Raw genomic sequence first — 23,157 nt, 5'->3', positions numbered from 1 at the left:
TTGAAGAGTGGTAACAATGGAACACCTGGAGAGAACCACAGAGGTTAAGAGGCTAGCCTTAATAACCATGTGTTTGAATGTTTTTGATGGGTGTCAGTTGTGGTGAAACATGTGCAACTCGGTATACCACCTTTAATCTAATAGTTTGAATAATAGATGGTACAAACTGTAAAATGAATGCTTGCTAAGTTGATTAAAAATTAACTGGAATGAAAAACTGCTGCATACCAAAATGAGATACCATTCAACTGAGTACCAATCAACTGTTTGTTTCCAAAAGCTACATACTTTCAGATCACTGTACAATTCTCAGTGAATCCGACCTATGTTCCTTCAATCAATTCAGATGTATCACAAGAATATGTGGAGTGGCTGTATTCTGTGACAGTTGCTGTGCATTAATTCGCTTTTCAACAGCCACATAAAACAGCCACATGGTAAAGAAACGGCATGGAAAAACAACCAGTAACTGAATAAAAGTTTGAACTGATAACGTGACATTACTATGTTATCTACTTGTATCATATAAATGATTTGGCTGTGGCTGAACGGTTCTAAGTTTTGTACGCTGACAACTCAATTGGTTTAGCTGCGAGTTAAAGTACCGATGTGAGGCGCATAAGCAAACTAAACACGACAAGCTAAAACTCTATGTCATTGTTGTGCTTATGAGGAATTCAGGAGCTCATTACTCCAGAAATGAGAGAAGGATGTGCTAGTTGACTCTGTTTACGAGAGTACTATATCATATAATTTCATCTCATCTGATAAGGAAGGAGTAACTGTCAATAGTTATTTGAATGTTCATCAGGAAGCATATGAAATAAGCCAGTGCATAAGCATTCTATTAGCTTTGACAATAAGACAAGGTGTCATTGACGACCTCCTAATCATTATGGCTGAAATTAACTATTTGATTAACAGTTGATAGGTAAATCGGTGATTGAAAATAATGGTATTCCTTGCTTTCTGATTTATGGAGTGATGGTTCACAATATTAAAACATCTTATGAGGGCCACTTGTTTATAGTACAGTTCAGAATGCTGGTTGATCAGCATATCCAGAGATATGAGGCTATAGCATCCCTTATATTTCAAGTTATTGAGCAAGCTTTCATAGAGAGACGCTGAAGTATGTAGTTTGTGAAACAATTCCATGGAGCAGTTTACTGGACTCACAGCTGGGACAGATGAAGACATCGGACAGGATCCTAGAACACTGATTTTTGGATCTAATTGTTGATGGTCATTGGGAACTCTGGTATATCAAGAGGCTGAAAAGAATTTGCTATCCTTACTTCTTTTGAGAATTCAGGTAACGTTTTGTGGTAAACATTGGTGGGCCACTACTTGCTTTATGAGCAGCCTTGTACACGAGTTTATACAAGCTTTTAGTGTGACAACATGTAAGATCACACCTGCTAGTATGGTAAGTCTATAAGAGATATCCCGAAAGTAAGAGAGTTGTGTTTCCACACAGTATTTAAAGTCAGTGGAAGTTTTTGTAATTTTACCGTATTTTCCCCTGAGTTATTTTTCGTATATATTTAATATAGACTCTTTCAAAAACTCTCGATGGTAGTTTTAGTGTAAAAAGCCTAACTACTCCCGCTTGTTGTTGAGCTTTGACGACAAAAATAAATTTACAGTCGTCACTGCTTATGTATGTATTTTGTAACTGACAAGATGAAATATTATTCATAAACTTCTTACAGTTAGTGTACTTGTAGATCACTGGGTGAGCATGAATACTCTGCATATACCTCAGAGAATAGGAAAAGTAACAAATATTAATATTGGCTGCTACACAGTCTTTTTATCATATACAATGTGTTGGTTAATGCGAGACATTGCAGTAGATACGTGCGTACATGTGCATGCAAGTTTTGTATTGTATATGGACTGATTTGTGTAATACATCTAGTATATATACGAGTTTCAAATATACAAAGGGAAATTTCTTTATGTGATTAAAGAATTTGATTAAACTTTGAACGATTCATTTGGACTGTTCTTGAATAGAAACATAATGTATGTTATATTTTTTAAAATGCTATAAAGAAAATGTATAATTGAATCATAAACTGACTTATTTTTACTTCGTACATTTTACTGTAAGAGAAAATCAAAACATTGTCAGTATAATCTAAACCACAACAAATGAGAAACATGATGGGACCGTTAAAATAACATTCTGCGGTTGTTGCGACTGGAACATTCATACATTTTACAACACAATCTTTATAATATAAAATCATGATTAGGGATTTGTTCAGAATGAAAACCAAGCATAATGTGATGTGATTTTCAAGTAGTTTTGTTCAGAAGTACGTTTAACTTACGAAATTAATTTTTTTTTCTGAACTTTGAGGACACCACTGGATGTATCTCATTATTATGTCTAAACCCAATGGCTGTTTTAGATATGTTTTAACTACATGTGTGATATCATTAATTTTTATGAAATCTGGCGTTATTTTTCATCTGTTGTGTTATTTATTTATCTTACGTCAGAAAATAAGTTGGTTTTATGAACAAAAAGCTTGCAGATAGCACTAACAAATCCAAGTCATTGAGTGGACAAAGGTCTGAGCGCTGTATCAGAATGTTTTAGGTTGATATCGGGGAAGAAGACACATTAAAGATTAATAATTAGCACAGGAGAATAGCCATCTCTGCTAGAATATATTGTGTCTCAAAGAGACATGCAGAGAGTTAAAGAGATCCTCCAAAACTCGCCACTGAGACGTTACAAATTTGGTAGTCTTCTGTAGTTTCTATGAGGGTTTTATTTTACTTTGACTGTTTAAACTTTTGTATTTAATAACATTTCCCTTTGTTTGTGACGGTGCACATTTTAAGCACTTTCTTAGTTAAACTTATACTTTGACTTTAACGTTTAAGGTATAAGGTAGTAATGCCCTAAGATAAGGTTGCGTTTGAAAAACTGTATTTTATCCTTCCATGACTATCAAGTTTGTTTGTTTTTTCCTATTTAGGTACATTTGTCAGTTTTTGAGTGCGGATGTAAAGGGAATTTCAGTTTGTTTTTATCATGGCTGTACTGGTGTGCAGTTTATACTCAAGTTCGGTGGTTGTACAGAGATTTGGACATGTTAGTGTGAATTTGGAATTCATTCCTTTGGGATATATAATGAGAATGATAGTCAACGAAAGCAATCCCTGACTGTGAGATACTGTGTTATAAAACGTATTTCTCAAATAACTTTGCAGTACACTATCGTTATGGCTCCATTATTTATTCCAGTTTCAGCAAGTAAAGAAATTAATCATTAGATTTTGTAGATAACCAGTCCAGCAAGTTCTCGGTGCTTTCTTTGTTTGTGCAAACAAATTTCCATCATTCTATGCTTCACAAGAATGTTATTTTTTTCCTTTTGCTCTCTTCTTTATTTTTTTGTCATTTCGTAAAACATTTTCATATTTCTTACTTATTGAATCTGAGTTGCACAGTTGTATTTCCAAACTACCAAATGTGAACTGGTTTCTTTCTACGTTTACACTGAAATTTGACAGAAGTTAACCAGTTGAAAATTTGAAACTAATTAAAACTTTAAAATTTGTAGAGAAGAGTGTAGTAAATTGTAACGATGTTAAATTTATAACACTTCCCTTATCAGACGAAACTTGATAATGATAAACTTAATAGTAATCAAATAAAATGTTCTAATATGATCTTTAAGTTCAAAATTTATATATAAATTTATAAATACATATATCTCTTCTTTTTCTTTATACTATTAAATAAGCTTACAAAAAGGATATTGAAACTTAGATTTGTTTATAATGGAAGTAAGTTTAGATTTTGATAAATATCCAAAAATGGGAAAATAAGAACATAGTCCAAAAAGTTAGTATTGTTTTGAAATTTCGCACAAAGATACTCGAGGGCTATCTGTGCTAGCCGTCCCTAATTTAGCAGTGTAAGACTAGAGGGAAGGCAGCTAGTCATCACCACCCACCGCCAACTCTTGGGCTACTTTTTTACCAACGAATAGTGGGATTGACCGTCACATTATATGCCCCCACGGCTGGGAGGGCGAGCATGTTTAGCGCTACGCGGGCGCGAACCCGCCACCCTCGGATTACGAGTCGCACGCCTTACGCGCTTGGCCATGCCAGGCCCAAAAGTTAGTAAAACAACTATTATATACTTACCAATATAACGAGGGAAGTAACCTACTAAAATATATATATATATATATAAAATCGGCTCGTTTTCTCAATTCAAACGAGCCGTTTTTACATATATATTTATCTACAAGTGGGTTTTCTCGACATCACTAAAATATATATAATCTTACCAGCTGGCTTTACCTAAATGCGCTTTCACTTATTTTATCTGATGGTATGACAGTTTGACCAGACTGATTTTGTGTCACACTAATTCATCCTTTAAAAGTCACATGACAATTATTTAATATTACTATTGGATATTTACTCTTAGGATCTAAGAAAGGGCCAATGATGAATTGTGGTTGCATTTAAAGAGAGCTTACTCCTGAGATAAATATATTTGTAAATTAATGTTAAACTATATTTAATTACGTCAATTAATGTGTTTCCTTTTCTATTCTGTTTTCTGTGCATTGTTCATTTATATAATATACTTGTGTATAATACTATATTTATTTCCACAAAACTGTCATTTTTGTTAATAATTTTTGTTTTTGTATTTCTTTTAATTTAATGTGTTTATGACTGAAAAATTATTATGACGAAACGTGCAATTGTACGAAAAGAGCAGTGGTCAAACATGATGGTTGTCTTATTTATGGTTCCCTTTCTTTCTTGTAAAATTTTGAGTTCTAACTTATTTTTGGTTTTAACCTTTTAGTAATTGCAACTTGTTTTCTATTAAAAACTTCCATATCTTTACGTTTATGTAAAAGCAGAGAGTGTTCAATGAGGTACGTGACCATCAGCCCGTGTGCAATTTAGGAACTTGAGGTCTAAACCTATATGGCACCTTATATGCAAGAAAGCAGGCCAGAGATCCATATGGTTCCGATATAATTGTCTTAATTTTGAACTACTGATAAAAAAAGGCAGCCAACTAGCAGCACCTTCTGTCACAAGGGTTTGATCAGCTCTTTGAACCGAATAACAGGATTGACGGCTATTTTTCAAATGTCCCACACAGCTGAAACTAGAGATCGTGTTCATTGTCAGAATGTCCTTACCTTCAGTAGTCAGACATGCTAATCGCTAGACCTTGCCTGTACTGTGCAATATGAGAAGGATACAACTTTAATAAAAGTTGCCTTTAATACATCGTTAACTCGATACTCTAAATCTTACATTAAAGCCATCAGTCAGTAGAGAATGTCAATGATGGTAATCTTTTGGAGCATATGTAATTTTTGAGTTTTAAAGTTTCAGTTTAAAGTTTATAAAAGAATTAGCAAGATGAACTACTAGGTATATTTTTGGTTGACGTTTTACAACTGAAAATTAATTTTGTAATAAATTGGTAGAGATATTAATTTATGTTTATTCCATATTTACTAAAAGTTAGGGCTTTCCATGGCCTGATGACTCTCAACTCGCAATATGAGTCGTGATTCCAATCCCTGTAAACGAACATGATCGAGGGGTCATTATAATGTAACGATGAATCACACTATTCATTAGTAAAACAGTAGCCCAAGAGTTGACGGTGGGTGGTGTTTACTAGTTTCCTTCCCTCTAGTCTATCACTGTTAAATTAGGGATGGCTAACGCAGATAGTTCTTGTGTAGCTTTGTGTGCGTGTGTGTGCTATCTGCTGTGTCCACCGAGGGTAATCGAACCACTGAATTTAGCCTTGTAAATTCGAAGACTTACCGCTGTCCCTGCGGGGGACTTGTGCAGCTTTACTTGAAATTCAAAACAAACTACCTTTAATGGTGCATCTGTATGTTCGCGGGCTTACAACGCTAAAACCGGGTTTTTTTTATTTGTGGTAGGAAGAATGCAACCTTTGTGCAGCTTTATGTTTAACAACAAACAGAAACAAACTGAAAGCTATTCTGTGCTGTTCCCACCATGGGTATCAAAATCCTATTTTTAGTGTTGTAAGTCATCAGTTATACTGCTGTGCCACATGAGACCATTTACGAAAGGAAGAAAACACATTGTAGAGAAAAAAAAAGGAAATCATGATGTACAAATACATTTTTATTTATAAGGAGTCTGTCTGTTTTAAGTTTCGCGCAAAGCTATTCGAGAGTTATCTGCACTAGCCGTCCTTAATTTAGCAGTGTAAGACTAGAGGGAAGGCAACTAGTCATCACCACCCACCACCGACTCTTAGGATACTCTTTTACCAACGAATAATGGGATTGATCGTCAAATTATAACGCTCCCACGGCTGAAAGGGCGAGCATGTTGGGTGTGACGGGGATTCGAACCCGCGACTTTCAGGTTCCGAGTCGAGTGCCTTAACCACCTGGTAATGCCGGGCCTTAAAATTAGAAAGGAATAAGTTACACACAAAAAAACCAGTAAAATGTAATAAACTTGTGATATTCTGAGATAAAGTGATTTCTTTACAGCACAAAGTAGTTAATAAAAGTTAATAAATTCATTTTAAAAACAGTGAAAACAATCTTTATTATAAATACAAAAAGAAACAAGTATGTGCGTTAACAAGTGAACGACTGTCTCTACTACATCAATGACTAGATCTTCAGATGTTTTTTCCCTTTGAGTTAAATCTCTGCATAGCAAACCACGATGTAATAAAAGTAGGAAAAGCCACGAAGTCTGGGTTTCATGCTTGTACAAAACCATTGGTTTATTTGTCTTGTTTGTGTAACTACGTGAGCATCACTCTCTCTTAAACTTCGCAGTCTTAAACGTGCTACTGTTATTCCATCTACTAACGAAATGACGCCTCTACATTTTCACAGTTAGAGAAAAAAAATGATAAGAAAATTGAGAAAGAGTTTGGACAAAAGAATTTCAATTGTTTTGGAAGAGAGTTTCATACTATGAACTGCATAGAAGTAACTTAGATGAAATCCAGTACAAAATGAAAGAACAAGTTGACCAAATCAAAGAGAAATCAAAACAACTTTAACGAAGATTATTTTCTCTACTTTAGAAGGTAGTCTAACAGATCACGGTTATAGAATATATTAAAAAGTACAAACTAAATTAAAGCATTCAATAAAGGTAACATACCCTATGGGAAGATGTAGTCTAAAGCATCCTTTACGTATCATAGTAAAACTTATTAAACTCTAAAATGATGAAATATAAAAAAAAATCGTAAATGAGAAGGAGAAATAGTTTTCACACATACACAAAAAACATTATTTTAAATAATAAAACACACAATATCTTATGCAGAAATGAACTGGCAATACAAACATGAAAAAAATTCTACAATAATTACCAAAGAAATAATGCGTATCCTAATAATAGCCCTTTTAAACAACCTAAATAAACAACACACACACACTCTCGGGATAACTAAGTACCTATACATAATTAAATGTTGTATTAAGATGTATATAATACATATATTGGTTGATTAAAATAACAGGAATTAAATTACTTCAAAAGACATATTTACAAAATCCTCTCTGTGAAGTAGCATAGTGACTTCCTTCAATGACAGCTTTTGTTTGGGTTCTGCCATTATCCACCAATATTCTCTGTTTGTTAGACATCGGACGAGTGTCCACCATCCTCTTCAGCTTTTTCATAATGGGAAGATATGGAAAATGCTTGAAGAGAGTCAAAGATTTAACTAGTTAAGGGACAGAATAACCTGAAAAATCTTGGGTTCGATCCTTTGTTCAAAAGTCTATATTACAGTCAAGTGAATCCAATCAGTCAAAAGTACAGGTTAGTAGGTAGGTTAAAGCACATCACAACACATGGTTAGAACCCCAACTATTATGGCAGTCATTACTTAAGCTAAATGTCTACATATTTTTGAGCTCAGGCACGATATTACCCATAAAACATATATTTCGACGACTTCTTAGGCTGTAGTGTGTTACGTATTATAATCTATCTTGGATGAGGCTCCGATTTATTATGTTACGCACACTACTTATTACGATTTCAAATAACTGGAAATTTCAGTTTGAATTTAGAAGTTAAATGAATGTACATATGTATCAAATCTATAATATTTGCCAATATGAGTAATACACAAATATATTCTAATATACAAACAACAATACAATTTGTAATAATGGTTATTACAAATAGTTATTGAAATTATTGGTTTATATATAAAAGTTTGACAAACTGACTAAATATACAGAGTCTTCTGTCTGGTCTACAACTGAATATTTTATTGACGGTTCAGGTCCACAATGAGCAAATTAATTCTGAGTTGATATTGTTACACCTCGCTTAAGCTAACTTGCGTGGGTGGCCTCACGCTGCTTATAAGCTAGCTTTTTACCGACAAAGATATTTAATGTCTCGTAGAAATAGTAATGTCCAAAGTTAATTCACTTAAGTTAAACGGTTTGTAATGTTCGAAATCTATAACGTTATTGGTCAAATTCTATAGTTTTTACGATACATGGATTTTTGCTAGACCAAACTGCCTGTGGCCACTTTACTTTCTATTCTATCTTCTGCGCAAATGGAGTACACTCTAAGCTTTGAATAATGGCTCTTACAAATGTGAGCTGACTCATGTTAAGCAGTACTAACCAGACCTTTGACCATTCACCTTCACCACTCCTTTTGTTATCTTTCTTTAGGGACTTTCCTCATTTACAAGTCCTGTATTAGATTTTGACGCGAATTACAAGTTGTTAATTTTCTCTTACTCCTGCTACATTCAGTCTACGTTTTCATGTCTTAAAATGCTGCTTGTAATATAAAGCACTACGAAATTATTTATTTATTAATAAATATTTTAATCGGCACAACTGAAAACATTCTTATCACAACCCCATTAAACACTTATTACATCACGTGTATATATTTGGTAGGATATATAAGCCACTGACTGTGAATTTCATTAGCTACTGATAATTTCACCTGCTCGTGAATACCTCAGTTTGATCCAGTTAAAGCATCTTCTGAACTATTCTTTATGAGAAACAGCAGCTACAAATGTGTTCTAAAAACAAAAGAGACAAAATTGTATTTTTCTCATTACAGTGCTAATCTTATCATCTTTTGCATGAAAATTATTACCTGATGAATATTTCAGTGTCAAACTGAAAGATTATTTTTCTGATATTAATGAAAATATCAAGTATACTCATTTTAGAAACATCTTTTGAACTATTCTTTATGAGGAACAACAGGTACAAATGTGTTCTAAAAACAAAAGAGACAAAACTGCATTTTTCTCAACACTCTTTTATCTCATATATCCAACATATTTCTCATGTAGTTAAGTTAAAAAATCTAGTGAGTATGAGTGTGTGTGTGTTTTCTTATAGCAAAGCCACATCGTGCTATTTGCTGAGTTCATCGAGGGGAATCGAACACCTGCTTTTAGCGTTGTAAATCCGTAAACTTATTGCTGCACCAGTGGGGAACATGTGAGTATAGGGTGACATGCTTTCATCTTTCAGCTTCAGTATGGGAATTATTTTTTCAAAACGTTGTATGACTTTTGTATCAGAAAATTCATTTAGTGGCTTAGAATGAAATAGTTTTAACATCTTTTTAGTCACTGGTTTTTCTTATATATAAATATTCTAATTGTGTAATCGGGTATAAATCATATAATGTAATGCATGCATTATGCAGTGTGCATCATCTGATAGCTTGAAAGACAAGGAGTGGCAGTCAAGCTGGTCAATAATTTCTTCTCATCCCAGTTGGCCACAAAACTAGATCAATAACAAGGATATAACATGCATTTTCTTGTGTCAAAAGTTTCTGTAACGTAAAACATATTATATCTAAATTGACAATAACATTTTCCACTAGCAAGTCTGATGATGTTCTAGAGATATAATATTCTTTGTTTCAGAGTGAGTGTCATTGTCATTTATGTGGATTCCACCCTCATCCTGGAAAGAATGGCATTGTTGTAATTAATATATAGTGCCTTGTTTTCTCCCTCTATACAGTTTAAGCTAGAATACAGTTTTGGTAAAACTTGAACTTAACCACAACTTTTGAGATCTGAATAACTTATCTTGATACAGCGTGATTTAATTTAACTCTAACAACCCTGAAGAGTACTCTTCCATAACATCACATTCCTCTCAATAAAGATGCCATATTTATTCTTGTCTGTTGGTTCAGCAAATAAAAATTGCTTAACTGTGTGGAAACATGTATCTAGTCTCTGTCTTTGTGTCAAACTCAATTAAAGTAAGAGGAAGTCAGATTTTTGCTCTGCAATACGTTTTCTGATGAATCTCTATTATCTTCTGGCTGCTTCCCAATTACTCTAAATCGCAAATAAAAATCGCAGATAAAAAGTAACATAGCCACAATAAAAATACATAAAGTAAGAAATAGAATAAAACTACATTATAACAGTTACAGGTATTTTGGGAGGGAACGAAAGGTTTTTAAGACCAGATTTTGGCAGAAAACTTTGAGAACCTTTTTACCTTTTCAGATATCTTATTCTGTCAGTTACCACTGTCAACCATTAGAAGGTGAGTCATGACTTCACAACAAGAACCATTCAATTTAAATAATCTCCCAACAGTTCAGAAATTCATTTATCAACATAGTATTATATATCATAGTATTACACATCATAGTATTACATATCATAGCCAATTAAATCATAACTCTAAATTTTCTTCATGACCCTAGATTTTCTAAACCATATATGGCATAGTTTCTGCTTTTTACAGTTGGAATAGTGAATGAACTCTACCCTTAACTACAAAAAGAATGTGCTTTGTGAATATCCAAACCGTGAAGCTTCTTTCATACAGTACACACAGAGTTACTTCACCTAATTGTGATTGTGCCCAGTCTCTAACATGGCCTTACTAATCTGTGAGTACAGTCATTTCACATACATGTAAAGTTCTCATATCACTGTCTAGTTTCTGGCTCCAATAGGCAAAGGGCAAGAACTGCAACTTCCTTTTATACAGTGGTTAGTTACTAAATTAAGTCAACCACTGGGAAAGTATTAACCAATTTTACTTACCTTGAAAATTTTGCAACTTGTTTATTCATAATACCACAAAGCGAATATAATCTAAATGGACGAACAAAATCGTACTTGATTGAATAAAAAAATCAGAATACACTCATGTATATATAAAACCTCTATATAAAAATCGTATTATAACACTACAGAAAAATATAGCATAACTTTATTTTTTTAGAAAAGCCTCAACCAGTTATTTAATACGCTCAGTAAGTCATATCTTCATTTATAGATGCTGTGCAACCACCGTAACATCAGCGATATTCATGATCTGTGTTATTTCTGCTTTCTCTACAATGTTGATGGTTATTCCATTTATAATTTAAATAATAAAGTGTTTAAAATTTCAGATCACCCCATTATAATCCATATATTTAGAGAGGTAATTGGGAGATTAAATTCAACTTAATTTCTTTACAGATAACGACAGATTTTTGCTTTAATTTTATTGTCTCAACCGACAGTGATAATATACTAGACTGCAGCAACCATGCACCATATAACACTACTTAACCATTCGTAATCGCTACAGCCTCGTTCTCAAATGTGTGTGGCTTAGAGTTGCTTGCTTCAATGTGATCAGCAACAGATGACTTTTACATAGAAATATGATTCAGCTATTGCACAAGCGCGACTAACCAAATTGTCCATGAGCCACAGCAAATATTAGTATCACCTAAATGGCAAAACTTTAGGGGTACCAAATTATTTGTATGGTTAATATGAGCACATTGATAAAAAAAAAGATTGTTCTTTAAATCTCTATCGTATTTTTCTTCATTAGAAGTCATGCTGATATTGATTTTCGTGGATTTAATCTTAGTTATACTGTTTATAGAGAAAAATACGTTAAATTGCCTGTTTATAAACGTTTGTATAGATAATAGTGTATTATGAAGTCCTTACTTTCAAATATAGGAAAATATATATACTTTTGTTAATATAAATAAGCAAATTTCTTTCAATGTTTATGTAATTTTAAATGATTTATTTAACAAGCTTAAATGATAGTTAAGTTGAAGATGTCTTGTTATTGTATCTTAAGTTTAACAAAACATTTCAAATCCTATGTATTAGAAGCGGAGAATCAAAATAGTATAAGGTCCCTTGACATCAGCAAACTCGCAACATCAATTGGGGCTAATATCTGAAAATTGAGTATTTTGAAGCAAATGAAAACATATTGAGTCCATCGGGAGGTTATTAGTCAGTCTGAAACATCATGGAAAGTATCAACTAAACTGTTCAAGACAACCCAGCAGTGCACCTGCCACACGTGTTTACCTTCCACTAAAATCCATCAAGTAAATCATGCATCATCAACTCTTCTGAACCAAATGTGGATGAGACTGCTTTTTAATGCATGTTTTACGTGTTAGTTACTAAGATGAGCTTTGGAAGTGCTGTGTCCAATGCCATTCCTGTTATGACAAATCTCAATAGATAGGAATGGACCATAAATGATTATAACAGTCTAGCCATCTAGTAGATGCACCGGTTATCAGCACTAAATGTTGTTTTAGAACTGTTGTCTTGTTGGTACATGTATTACTTCAAAACACTACAATGCACGTATCTTGCCAATGGTCTAAAGTGCACAGATACATGTAGACTGCAGATATGCACAAAAAGAAGAGGTTTAAGTTGAAACAGAAGACTATGATGATGGCAATGGTAACGAACAGTGAGTGTTTTCCAACTAATCTACTGATAGATACTAAGAGATACATGTACATGCCATATGTTGGTAGATTACTGTTGAAGAAGACTTCATTTACAACAAGTCACCAAACTCTTTGTTCATTAAACAGCGCTATAAAAATATAATTAAAAAATATTATCGCACCCTCATACTTTTTTATTTCCCCTGGTGATGACATGTCTTAATCATACTGGTGCATGCATATTAATAGACAAAAGTACTATGTACTTCTTTGTTCTTGTATTTTAAAGAGTTTATAGTAATTCTGATTTACATTTTTATTGTGACTATTACTAGTAGTATGTTTTCATAATACTTAAGACGTATTTACTTTATTATTGTGACTATTACTACAGAAAATTAGCAGAAAATGTGAAAAAGGTATTTTCTTTTACCATACTACACATCAAAATATTTAATGTGTTTGCTATAACAATATTTTAGATTGGTATTGGGTTATCTACAATAAAACATCAGACAAAAGGTAAGGACTTTATCTACCGCTTTTCACCATACAAAAAATTATAGTCTCTACATATGAAACCCTAAGAAAAAGCAAAGAACTTTTGCCACCTCGAGTGATACCGAAAAATGAATGCTTTTTTGCCCTTGCTCATGGACTGAATATACTTCAAGTGACATTTAATGCATTAGCTTTATATATTTTGAAAAAGGGGTTTGTTGGGCTTGAAGATAAACCCAAAGCTACACAACAGGCTATCTGCTCACTACGGGTATTGAAACCCAGTTTTTGACATTGTAAGTCCACAGACACGCCGTTGTGGGACTGGGGGTTTTGAAAAAGTGAAAAGGAATTTCGTTTCTAAGTTTTATGCATAATTAACAAGAAATTAACAACTGCACAGCAATTGCAAGAGTGTCAAAGGTTGAGTAGATATACAAAATACTAAGGTTCTATTCAAATGAAAGAAAAACAAAGTGATGGCCAATTAGCGAAAAAAAAGTAAATGAAATAAACTATCAGAATAAAACAGGAAATAGAATAAAATATCAGAAGACTAAAAATGATAGAAACTAGCAAGACACATTCATACGTCTTCTTCACATTCGCCTCATCTTCTATCGTGGATTTTGAATAACTGCTACACTTAGTATTATGCTGTTTTATTATTAAGATGGCTAGTCGCTGTTCTCTGTAACATGTTAATTCTATGCTGCCTTAATAGTTTTGTTTCCCAAATTCACCTTAAATTTCATTCGAATAGAGGAAGGTCACATGAAAGATGTAGTTTTCTGAATATATTAGAGAAAGAGCTAACTCAACAAAACAAAAGTGATGATGTCCAAGTACAACAGATTCCGACATCGACTGAAAATCACAAACTGTAATTACATGAAAGCACGGTCGTTTCAAGTTCTGCCCTTGAGAAATAGAAAGTATTCAGGGATAGATAAGAGAATATAAATATTTCGTGTGTAAAGTGTTTTTGAAGTTATTATGTGACTGTTATGATGTTTGGAAACTTACTTCAGTTTAACGATATGCATTTTTTATACGTAAATACTACTATTGTTAGGGCAACTGAACCTTCATGAATCTCGCCTAATAAATAAAAAAGATAATGATCGCAATATGCCAGGAGACAGTTTATATTGTTGGGATGTTACACTCAGTGTACTATAAATCTCGGAAGATATAATTCTGATAAACGCTTATTAATTGGAAAACTACAAATATTTGACCAGAATCGTTTACAGATTTCGAATATTAAAAACCGTTTAACTTTGGTGAATTAACTTCGAACATTAAATATCTTCATCGGTGAAAAGTCAGCTTGTAAGCAGCGTGAGGCCAGCCAAGCAAGAATAGACAGTTATCTAGCTTAAGCGAAGTGTAACAATATTAACTCAGAATGAATTGGCTCGTCGTAGTCCCAGACCGTCGATACAATATTCACTTTGAGACCAGATAGAAGACTGAATATGGTTTGCAAGCTTATAAAATATAATTCATTATTTGTAATAACCATTATTATAAACTGAATTATTGTTTGTATGTTAAAATATATTTGTGTTAAGAAAAAAAATTGTGTGTGTGTGTTTTTTTCTTATAGCAAAGCCACAAAGGGCTATCTGCTCAGCCCACTTTATGGCGTCCGCGACAAAAATTGTGTGTATCAGTCTTATTAGTAAATATCACAAATGAGGTACATATCAACATTCAATTAACTTTTACATTAAAATTATAATTTCCGGCCATTTGAAATCTTAATACGCAGCGTATGTAACATAATAAATGGGAGATTTGCTCGAGATAAATTATAATACGTAACAGAATATACGTACAAACAAATTTTTCGTTTTGCACTTTGCGGTTTATATGGACGTTTTTTACCACTACATTGCTCCAGTTGATAGATCTTCACCAAATTTGGCATGAAGGTTTGTTGAATCAATGAAGAGATATATACAGGTTTTCAGTTTTCTATTTTGTGTTCTGGAGCTTTCATGGGCGTTTTTTACAATTACGTATAAGGGAAACAATGTTTCATGTTCTAAGATAACCTTTAATTACTCATAACTTTACATTACTTCCGTCCAGGGAACGGGTACACCACCTAGTAAACAACAGAAAGCGTAATCTCATGGAATGCTGACAGAAATCTTACTTGAAAAGGTAATATTGTAAAATCATGATTTAAATGCCTAAAGTGTGAAAGCATTAGAAACCAATAGGCCTACAATGTAATATGAATATAGTTTAAACTGCTATATATGTTAATTTCTGGTACACACTATGATTTTAAATCCAAAATGGCAAAATTAAATTACATTAAATATGTTAGAAATTACATTTTAGATAATTTATATTCTTGTACATTACAGGTATTATAGACTTAGAGAACCCAACGTGACTCATCGTTAAGATGTGGATTTAGTATCTTTTGTTTATCATGACCACTTCATCTACCAGCCCTGAAACATAGAACACCATTTTCCATATGCATACTTACCTATGTGGTATTTTCATGTTCAAATGATTTACTCAAAGAGCATTAGATAAGTTCACTATATAATTGGAGGATCGGTAAGATATATCACAAAGGACTTAATGTTGGGGTGTATAGAGTTAACGTGATTGAAAAAAACTAAGTGTATGTTCTGTAGATATGAATCAAGCAATTGTATCGTAATTGTATTATCAACATACCTGTACTAGCGTAGTGGTGGGTGTAAGACTGAACTGATCGCTTGATATTCAATATGTGTAATAAAAATGTTGGCTGGAACCGGTGATATGCGATTCCCCATACTTAGCCCATTTATTTGTAGGTAGTTTTGGTTATTAAACTAAAGCTAGTTTTGGTGGTAGTGAAATTCATAAGTGGTGCTAATTGGTTGCTGGGGATGTGTATCAATTGGGGTTTTGGATATGAAGTTCTAAAGCTGTCTTGCAGGCTTCAATCGTTGGGACTTCTGTAAAGAGGGAGACTACATCAAAATTGGCCATTAAGACTTTATGATTTAGTTGATTAAGAATATATTTAAAGTTGAAAGAGTCTTTAATAAAGGAGCCGACTGATGTTACTTATTTAGAAAATGCCCACGCTCTATATTTACCGAGGTTGTAGTTAAACGATTCGTAGGTCGACATTATGGGTCGCAGTAGACAATCAGGTTTGTGAGGTTTGAGGATGCCGTATAATTGTGGTGTGCGTGAGTCTGTCTTTCGTAGGTAAGAATAAATGTTTTCAAATGTTAACAAAACACAACATTTCTGTAAACACCAAATTTATTCAAAAAATCAGGTACAAAACTAAAGTCTATACTATACAAAAATTACACTGACAAACACAACATTAACCTAATTTGTAAAATACAATGCAACAACTGCCACGACTTCTATATTGGAGAAACAAGTAGAAAATGGAAACTAGATTCAAAGAACACAAAAAACACGTTAACACGTTTCTGAACACTGCAAATCAAATAAACACAGCATAACCATGGAAAACACCCAGATAAAAAGTAAAGAAACAAATATAAACAAACGCAAAATTAAAGAAGCCCTACTTATGAAGCAACTAAAATAAAAATTAAACCAATATAAAGAACATCTTTATACCCATACTAATTAATAACCTAACATCCACCTGCTACGCCCCCTTATATCCGGTACCCGTTTATATTCTCATCCCTAAGACATGTGTCTGTTAACGGTCACATTCAAACACTCTCTTTCTTAACCCGAAGATGACTTACAGACAGCTTTAACAAAAACGAATATACTGTAGCTTGCTTTCTCGACATTGAGAAAGCATTCGACGCGGTGTGGCATAACGGATTACGCCACCGGTTAACGGAAATGAATCTACTCCAGGATATTATTCGCTGACTATCTAACTTTCTGGACAATAGAACATGTAAAGTAGATGTGAATGGGGCCCACTCATGGTCCTTTTCACCTGAGGCAGGAGTCCCACAGGGAGGGGTAGTTAGCCCTATCTTATTTATCATGAATGAGAGTTATATGCCACTGACGAACCTAAATTTAGGCTTTGTATCACAATTTGCTGACGATGTAGCGGTCTGGAAAAGTGCCCCCACTCCTTTAATAGCAGCAACAAACCTCCAACCAGTCCTGAATAATTTAGAAGAATACTGCTAGAAATATAGAATAAAAATAAATATTCCAAAAATCCAAGTAATACTATTCAGCAGATTAAATAAACTGAAAAAAGATCCACCAAAGTTATACATGAACGGATCACTTTTACAGACTGCTACCTCGGCTAAATATTTATGATTAACTTACGATACCAAATTAACGTGGAAACAGCATTCTAACAACATGCTGACTAGAATTTGGGAAAGAGCAAATTATGCAAGAAGTCTTTCAGGTAAACATCAAGGTACATCACCTGATAATATAATAAAAATCTACAAAACATACATAAGACCCATTATAGAATACGCATGTAAAGCCTGGATAAACATAACACAAAAACAATTACACAAACTACAAAAAATACAAAATTCAATCTAAACTACAGCGTATAAAGTACCACGTAGTACTTCATTCATATTCATGCACAAGTATGCAAACATAGACCAGTATCTGAAAGACTCTTGCATAAAGCACTAAATTATTTTAATAAACATTGGCATAAAAATGATTTATTGTGTGATCTCGACTGATACTACGTACATGATGAACACAGTCCTAAGTACCTCTCTCCTATAAATATATATTTAATAAATATAAATCAAACTGGCCACCATGCACCAGATACTTAAAATCAGTATTATTTCTTTTTTTTTATTATATTTTATTCTTTATTTTATTTATCCAGAAAAAATAAAAAAAAAATAAAAGAGAAAAAAATGACAAATCACTACAATATATGGACATTGCCCTGAAAAGGGCCGGAGTACTGTGGGATACTCTGGCCCAAAAGCACTACAACAACAATAACATAATAGTAGCCGACATGAAAGCTAGGGATGGAGGAAGAGGTCTTGTGCACCTGACCATCCTGGGTATTTAAAAATTCAACATACCCATAAAGAAGAAACGAAGATAACCTAGGAAGGTCAAAACGTTGTTCTCTCCTTATCAGTATAAGTGTTAATACCTATAACCAGCCGTTCTGAGATACATTTTAATCATTCTTTCGTCCATGTGCTAGGCGAAAAGTGCAGAAACTTGGAATAAATGATTTTCTTTGAACGTTTATAAATTAAAGTGAGATGTTAAAGTATGCAAGAAATGTGTTGACTTTATTTTGCCCTTTAAAACATATTTTGTTTATATGTTTTAAAACATATAAACGGTAGTTAACTATTTCACGTATCTACTATGGGGAATAGAGCCCCGGATGTTAACGATGTAAGTTCGTGTGCTTACCGTTGTCCCATCAAAGGAAAGCTTACAGCTCCGATAGAACTAATAAAAAAATTAAAACCTCTTGTCAATGAAATGATTTAGAACTACATCAAAACGCTTTTAAACGAATAATTCTGTATCGAAAAAACCGTTTAATATTAATGTAAGCACATACTGATATAATAAATCCTCTAACAAAAACTCATCAAAAATACCATTTAACAATGAAAACTTGAACATAAGAACTACCATATTCAATAGCACGCTGTTGCTTCATATAGTCAAAAGTCTTAAAAGATAAACATTATAAAAATAAAAATATTTATTTAAATATAGAAAACATATATAATATATAAAAAATACTAGAGAGAATAAAAATGAACATAAACCACTGAACAAGTATAACCCAAACAAAGATTCAGATACATAGAGAAATAGAATATTGCTGAATTATTCGTCTCCAGCTAGTACAGCCGTAAATATACGGATTTACAACGCTAAAATCAGGAGTTCGATTCCGCTCTGTAGGCTCAGCAGATAGCCCGAGGTGGCTTTGCTATACAAAAACACACACACTTCTGCATTAAATTTACTAACGCAGAAAAGATCCACTCACGTAGAGTCATCACATGGCTTCATTTCTTTTTTACCTTAATCTCACCAGTAGGACCTCCAGTGTAGCTTTGATCAAAATTTTTAGGAACCAAATAAGTTCGATCTGCAAGTAGTACACCTGTTCCTGAAGTCAAGACAAATGCCGAGTTCCCCATCATGTGTGATCCTTTTCTTGGCTATAAAGGGTTCAAACTTTCGTCCACATGGTAGCCATTTCCTGGAACTGCCACTTGTAGGTAGGAATATGCTCTAACATGAGCTGTTGGTAACCACTTTATGTAATTCTTTCTTTATATAATAAATTCCTGATTGTAGTAGAAAAAAACACTTCATGTGCTAGCAGGAGCATCTGCATTGTTGTGGTTATAGTGATGGAGATGGTATTGTCAGTCATTAGAGGACTAAACATGCTTCACTGTTTCCAGATTCTGGTCGACTCTCGAGATGTGTCAAGCCCTAAAAAGGTTTTCTTGAGTTTTTGTATATAGTATGTCTATCTGAGGTGTGAAAAATCTAAGTCAGTGTTTGGTGAAATCATACCTTCCAAGGGGATATTTCATAAGCAAGTCCCAATTCTTTCTATACAATGTTGCTGTTCTTACTGAGACCAGGAATGATGGTAATGTATGCAGCTTGGTCACTTGGAGGTTTCGCTTCTCTAGCTTTAATGAGGCAGTGATTAAAACCACGTCATTCTTGAATGGTACATCTAGGTAGTATTGAGCTTTACTGGACCTACCATGGATGATTCGGCAGCTCAGTAAAAGTACACTTCAGAGCCAACCCAACAACAGGCTCAGTGTCTGATGCATCATCGTGAGCTTCAGGCTGGTTCAAACGAGTCTGAGGATTGGCTGCTTAGTCCACTCATTTTGTGTAGAAGTGGTGGATTTACTATTTTTCATCACAATGATGGTTCATTGGGTACCTCACAAAAGTTTTAGAAAGTTACCAACAAGATGGGATGAATGTTTGGAGAAAGAAATAACCAGGATTGTGAAGAATTTTACCTTGCATAAAAAAGGTCAAATAATTCAAAAGTTCAACCAGATATGTGGGTTTAAGTGGATCATAACTGCTCAGTTATTTCCTTGACTACACTAAAATTCTGTAGACATTACTTCGTAAGCTTTATACGTTGATCAAATGAGATTTCTTTGGGCTTTACACGTAATCATACCATACATCAACTTTACAAAATTTATACTTAATGCTTGTGAACATCCCAATCCCCAGGTTTCTTTGAGCAATACCTCTAGCTGTGACGCCCTCTTTAATTCGTTCTGGACAACAGCCAACACAGCTTAATCTTCAACATGACTTCAGCCTTTTCTTTACTGCCTGGCTATCACATGAATAGAGTTCAATTCCAGTAGGAATAACACAAGTATGAGATTACAGAACTGCATGAGCTCTCTCGGACTAGTGATATCAAACATTACTTATGATCATTAAAATTCACTAATATTTGCATAGTCTTTACTCAAAAACCTTTTTTCTAGTTACAAGTGTAGTATTAGTTTTGGTGCAAGTTATATAAAGTTTCATCAAAACAGATGTCATTTCTCTCTTCTAATACGTTTGTGCCCTAAATTTGCATGCGTTAAAATTTCATTTTGTATTGGAGCAATGTTAAGAAAATATTCAATAAAATAGTGTGCTTATTAAAATATTTCAATCTTGATACATAAAGTTGACATTCGATATTACATCTTACCTACTGTCTGTGATTGATTTTCAATTGGTACGGATAATTACACCCACTCACGAACTCTTAACTTTAAATGTTTTGAACTATTCTTAGTAAAAAACTTTTCTCTCGGGTATAGTTTTTTCATTATCCTGATCCTCCCATGAAAACTTTCTACCTGCCAGTTAATTCATTGTCAATGTTAAGACATTCTGCCAGAAGTATAAATAAAAATAGCAGGTGCACAATATCTTCAAATAATACTTTTACTTTCCAGATCAATAACGATATTTATCTTTATATCACAAAGTTTTAATACTCACGCTTTCCCAGTGGTACAACTGAATATCAGCGGACTTACAACACTGGGAACCTGGTGCCATTACTCGTGGTGGACAGAGAACAGATAGCTCATTGTGTAACTTTGTGCTTAACTTCTGGCTAATACACCTCCTAATACTGGTAACTGACCAAACAAGTGGCACAGGTTAAATGTAACTGTATCACACTTTTCAATTTTGGTTTGTCAACTTTTACCTAGTAGCATAGCATGGAACATCCATTCGAGATCCAAATCCTTCAGTTACTTATTCCAAAACTTCCTAAGGTTCAAAGAATCATGGCATTTCATACAACAGAACTTGACAGTGCTGAGGCATAAATGAGTATAACCTCAATATGACGTCAATTCTGTGAACAAACAGGGTCTTTCTGTTCCTTGCGTGATGATGCAATTTCTTTTGTATTGTGGGCTAAGGCAATGCACTATGAAAAATTATATTCTCCTTACAATGTAATCTGATGAGCTGTTACCATGTCCTGAAATTTTAAGGTTTATTAACCATATCAGTAAAACACTGTACATCTGGAAGTTAACCTCCTATCATACAAGTAGTGGGAGTACGATTATTGTATGTGATTACACGTTCTTCTGTATCGTGCAACTGCAATGACATTGCTCTGACTCCATTATAGCTGGTGTCAGTGGATAATAGGAATCTGCTTTCGTGGGTATTCTGACTATGGATCCTCCATAAGCAAGTTTTAAGAGATTGGATGTATGTTCACAATTTTTACTCCATCCACAGTATTTCTAAATTTCAGTGCCAGCAAAAAATGTTATTACCTTGGAAAAATGGCCACACGTCGTCAGTAACCTGATATAAAAGTAAGGAAACTGCAGACTTCTTATTGGGTCACAGGTTAAGGCCAGTCTCTCGCCACTACTTCAGTACGTTCTAGACTCCATTTCTGTCTATAATGATTGATAAATTCCGCTTATCTGTGTATAAAGTGTGCAGTTTCCTTGTTTCAGTTTTAATCTGCCCTATTGTATCCATTATAATTCTCAGGTTTCTAACCACAGACTTGAATCAGTGAACCCATACTTTCACCTCTACACTTTGTTTTCCTCATTGTTAAATTTTATGCAAAGATACTCGAGGGCTATCAGTGTTAAACATCCATAAGTCATAAACAGGTTAGAGGGAAGGCAACTAAGCAACAACACCTACTATAAACTCTTGGGTTACTCTTTTACCAACAAACAGTGAGATTGGCTGTCATATTATAACACCTCAGGAACAAAAGGGCCAGAGTGATCAGTTTGAATGTTACTCTCCGATTGACATAACAGTCATACCCAATTATTCAATAAAAGTAACTCACGAATTTGTGGTGGATGCTTCTGAGTAAGTGCCTCAGGACTTAGTCCATCTATTCAAAATTCCAAAAAGTTAATGCAAATGGTCCTTTTATAGATTTACACGAATTCCCAAAAGAAACATCTAACTGTTAACTCAGACTGTAAAACGCAAAACAAAGTCACTAAGAGGCAGTATTTAATGTGCAACGTTTTCAGCAAATTTATTTTTAAAAATATTTGTTTGTAATAAAGCACAATGGATTATCTGTGTTCTATCCACCACGGGTACCGAAAACCGTTTTCTAGAGTTGCAAGTTCACCTCTGTATTAGTAGGAGGCAATTAAAATATGCAATTTATTGTGCACAAGTTGATTTTTTTTTTTATTGTCTACATAGTAGACATTAATTATGAGCTTGCCTAAGGCTCTTGAGTTTCAAATTTCGATTCATGCAACTGTTTTTTCTTACAACATATTTTGGCCCTACTAACCAAGAAAATTATTACAGAAATTTCTGACAAAATCAGCTGTAAATTAA

This window comes from Tachypleus tridentatus, chromosome 13 (genome assembly GCF_004210375.1).
Source record: "Tachypleus tridentatus isolate NWPU-2018 chromosome 13, ASM421037v1, whole genome shotgun sequence".
Lineage (NCBI taxonomy): Eukaryota > Metazoa > Arthropoda > Merostomata > Xiphosura > Limulidae > Tachypleus > Tachypleus tridentatus.
Note: the sequence above shows the minus strand (reverse complement) of the source record.